The sequence below is a fragment of the Suricata suricatta genome, chromosome 1 (assembly GCF_006229205.1).
Source record: "Suricata suricatta isolate VVHF042 chromosome 1, meerkat_22Aug2017_6uvM2_HiC, whole genome shotgun sequence".
In the NCBI taxonomy this organism is placed as follows: domain Eukaryota; kingdom Metazoa; phylum Chordata; class Mammalia; order Carnivora; family Herpestidae; genus Suricata; species Suricata suricatta.
In genome coordinates, this window is record NC_043700.1 from 162,324,867 (window position 1) to 162,329,730 (window position 4,864).

A 4,864-nucleotide genomic window follows, 5' to 3' on the forward strand; every position below is an offset into this window, starting at 1 on the left:
GGGCGGAGAGGAGCGGTAGAGCACAGGCTCTCCTCCAGCGGAAGGGCAACCGCCTGGCCCAACCGAGGCGCAGCGCGGAGCCGCTCAGAGGCCCCGCCTCCTGGGGACCTTTCTGGATTGTGCTTTTTGTGACCTGTGTAAGAATTCTTTTCCCAACCAAGCTTTGTTTTTGGAAAAACTTAGGTTTAGGTCTATCCTCCATTTCAAGGTAAAAATTTTTTATGATATAAGGATAAAGCTATATTTTTGCATATCCAAATGTTCGAAGACCCTTTGTTGAAAAGATTATCCTTTCTTCCATTAAATTATCTTGGGAAATTGACCATATATATGTGGGTCTATCCCTGGACTCTCTATTCTGTTCTATTGATCTTTCTATGTCAATCCTATGCCAATATCACGCTCTCTTGATTACTGTAGCTTTATAGTAAATCTTAAAATCAGATTGCATGCATTCTTTCAACTTTGTTCTTTTACAAGATTGTTTTGGCTATTATGGGTCCTTTACATTTCTGTATAAATTTTAAAACCATTTTATCAGTTTATACAAAAATCCTGCTGAGATTTTCTTTAGTATTACCTTGAATCTATAGACCAGTCTGAGGAGAATTAACGTCGTAACAATATTGAGTTTTCTGATCCCTTAATGCAGTATCTCTCTCTATTTACTCAGGTAATCAATTTTTCTCAGAATAGTTTTGTAATTTTCAGTGTAAAGGTCTTGCACATACTTTGTTAAATTTATCCCTATTTCATGGTTTTTGGTTCTATTGTAAATGGTGTTTAAATTTTTAAATTTCCAATTGTTCATTGTTAATATGAAATACAACTCACTTTGTGTATTGTCCTTACATCTTGAGAATTTGTTGAAATCACTTATAGAATTAGGACTTCTTTGTAAATTCCTTAGGATTTTCTATATAGATGATTATGTCATCCACAGACCATTTTTTATGTTAAATTCTAACTGGGAGTTCCCAGACTGATAGTAATACACTGATGGTACACATTCAAATTCCAAATTTAAGTGTGGACAGATTAGGTTAGTAACTATAAATTTGAACAGAATACTTCCTTTTTACTGTCTAGAGCCCAGGCTAAGACAGACAAGCTTTCTTGTCCTTTCCCTATGCCAGGAAGCAGAGTTTTTCTTAGTTCACCTGTCACCCAGAGTAGCCTTTGAAAGTCTTGACTTTATTTTTTTTTTAATGCTTATTTATTTTGAGAGAGAAAGAAAGAGAGATTGTATGTGCATGTGTGAGCAGAGGAGGGGAAGAGAGGGAGAGGGAGAGAGAGAATCCCAGGCAGACTCTATGCTCAGCACAGAGCCTGACATGGGGCTTGATCTCATGACAATGAGATCATGACCTGAGCCAAAATCAAGAGTCAGATGCTTGACCAACTGAGCCATCCAGATGCCCTGAAAGTCTTGGCTTTATTAAGGGGACTTTATCCCAGCTTCCTAACTCAGGAGAGGTCAAAGCCTTGTTAAAACCTAAGCCCCATTGGTATCAAGATGGGAAAACCTCACTTAGCCTTCGTCCAGGGGTACCTGAGTGAGAGCTCATTTGCCTACTGCTCTGGTTTTACCTTTTCTGGGTTTGGCTCTCAAGTAAAACTTACCCATTACTATAAATGAACTATTGTGTCTCTTCATTTGGCTGGTCCTGATTAGTATCCTTTATAATAAAACTGTCATTGTAAGTACAGCACTTTCCTGAGTTCCATAGTCATACTAATGAAATACCGAACCTGACTGGGAAATGTGATCATGGGAACCCCTATCTCCCCATTTTTGTAGCTAGTTGGTCAGAAGTGCAGATAGCTGGGGGACTTCACTTGCAACTAGTATCCGCTTTAGAAAGTGGGACAGTCTTGTTGGAGAGTATGCCCTTTAATATGTGGATTGAACTCCAGATAGCATTAGAATCGAACTGTATTGCAGCACGTCAGTTGGTGTTAGAAGTCAAGGGCAGTCCAGGTTTAAAGGGTGAGGGAAGTAGGTTGTCTCTTGAGACAAGCAGTAGCAAAGTTACACTGCAAGGGGACATGCATATTGGGATGGGAAAAATTTGTGGCCATTACATAAGTTTATTACACCTACCTTCTTACTGGCTTAGCCCTTCATTTCAAATAATGTTTGGGGACACCTGGGTGGCTCAGTTGGTTAAGCGTTCAACTTTGGCTCAGGTCATAATTTTGAGTTCCATGGGTTCCAGTCCTGTGCTTTATGCTGACAGTTTACAGCCTGGATCCTGCTTCAGATTCTGTGTCTCCCTCTCTTTCTGCCCCTCCCCTGCTTGTGCTCTCTGTCTCTCTGTCTCTCTGTCTCTCTGTCTCTCTCTCTCTCTCTCTCAGAAATGAATAAAAATCATAAAAACCTTTTTTAGAGGCACCTGGGTGGCTCAGCTGGTTGGGCGTCTGACTTCAGCTCAGGTCATGATCTCATAGTCCATGGGTTCGAGTCCTGCATCCGGCTCTGTGCTGACAGCCCAGAGCCTGGAGCCTGCTTCAGATTCTGTGTCTCCCTCTCTCTCTGACCCTCCCCGGCTCACTCTCTGTCTGTCTCTCAAAATAAAGACATAAAAATTTTTAAAAATATCTTTTTTAGGGGTACCTGGGGGCTCTGTTGGTTGAGAATCCAACTTTGGCTCAGGTTATGATCTCATGGTTCCTGAGTTCAAGCCCCACATCAGGCGCACTTCTATCAGGATAGAGCCAACTTCAGATCCTCTCTCCCTCTCTCTCTGCCTCTCACTAGTTGTGCTCTCTCAAAAATAAATAAAGCATTAAAAATGTTTTTCTAAAATAATGTTTGTTAGGGGAACCTGTGTGGCTCAGTTGCTTGAGCTACTGACTCTTATTTCTGCTCAGGTCAGGATTCCAGGGTCGAAGGATCTAGTTGTGCATCAGAGAGCCTGCTTAAGACTCTTACTCCCACCTTGCCTCCCCCTCTGCACCTCTCTCCAGCTCTGTGCTCTCTCTCCAAAAAAAAAAGAGAAAAATTTAAATACAAAATTAATTTTAAAAGTATTTATTTTTCAATAAATAATTTTGTTTATTTATTATAATTTTATTTTTAAATAAAATAAAATAATTGTTATATTTTATGCATCACTTCTAGATATTTTGTAGGGAGGTTTTCCCAGTTAACAGTTCACAGTATTACCAGGTAAAGAAGCTCTCCTTATTACTTAGTATACTAAAGTGGATAGTTAGAGGCTAAGAAGGAAAGGCTAAAAGGGAAAACAGTGCCAGGTCCACAGAAAGATCCATGTGAGAGAAATCTAGAGAATAGAGAAGATGAGGGGATAGGCAGCACTAGTTAAATGTGTAAAAACAATGAATTATCTAGGAGGCTGGGGTGGAATGTTGACTTTGAGATTTTAAAAAAGCATAAAATATAGAAGAAATCTAGCAAAAACAAAAAGAATGTAAAATATTAAAAGGGTTAGAAATCCTCTCTGGAGAGAACATTCCTACAAGAAAGATAAGTTTCTTCTCAAACGAAAAAACAATGCTTCAAAATACCATCTTTGGGGTACCTGGATGACTCAGTTGGTTAAGCATCTGACCTTGGCTCAGGTCATGATCTTGCGGTTTGAGCTCCTCCTTGGGGTCTGGGTTAACAGCTCAGAGGTTGGAGCCTGCTTCGGATTCTGTGTCTCCTTCTCTCTCTACCCCTCCCCCACTCATGCTCTGTCTTTCTGTCGTCCCAAAAAATAAACATTAAAAAAATTTTTTAATACCATCTTTGTTTACCTACAGAAATAAAAAATTACCAAAAACTGATCATCTTAATACTGTTGTGTTTGTACAGTGTTGTACTTCAATTTAAAGTCACAGACACAGTGGCTAAAATTGGAGCAATCAGACAGAGAAGCACAAGGGAGGAGCAGTTGGCTTTGCATAGCAGGCCTCAGCACTGGAATTGTTTTATTGCTGGGACAGCTTCTGCTGAATATGCAGATCCACTAAAAGTACCACGGGTTACACAGAAAAGCTAGAGTTACAGAGCATGGCTATCAGGTCAGTCCTTTAGGGGAAGTAAGAAAGGGACAAGGGGAAATAAAATTAAATCACTTGGCAGGGGATAATCTCTTAGGTAGTTATGGATTCCTATTTAGACTGGAGGATGTGTAGACAAGAAATGTTCCCCATCTTCAGACATCAGCAAGAATACTTTCCTATCTGGACATTGTCCCTCTCAAAGTATGGTTCACATATCAGATGTTGTAAATGTGGAACTTGGGCCAGGCTGCTGCCATGTCCGTGTTGAATTACCTGACCCAGATCTTCTTATCTGTAGACTCTAGAACCCAAGTACCTACATGAGGTCAACAAAAGGAGCAGGTGGGTACTGAACTGTTCTTTGCACATTCACTAAAACTTTTGCACAACACACAGCATATTCTTGCATCTATACTGCAGTGGGGTGGTAAAAACAGTAGGCTAAAAATATCACATCTCTTACACAAAAATGTTCAGAGCAGCTCTCTTCTTAATGACCAAAACCTATAAATAACTCAAATGTCCATCAAGAGGTAGATGGATAACTTGTAGTATATCCTTACAGCAGAATAATGTTCAGCAACAAACACAAATATATGCGACAGCATGGATTAAATTTAAAAACATCATGCTGAGTTAAAGAAGCCATATATGAAAACATGTATGTTATATACTCTAAATTTCACTCATGTGAAGTTTTTGAACAGGCAAACTAATCTGTGGGACTCATTCACCACTTTCCCCACTATTATGACAAGTAGCTACACTGGTATTCTTTTGGTTCTTTGACACCAACAAATACTGTATGTCTCCACCTCAAAGCCCTTGTTCCTATTCGTCCCCCTGAGCAGAA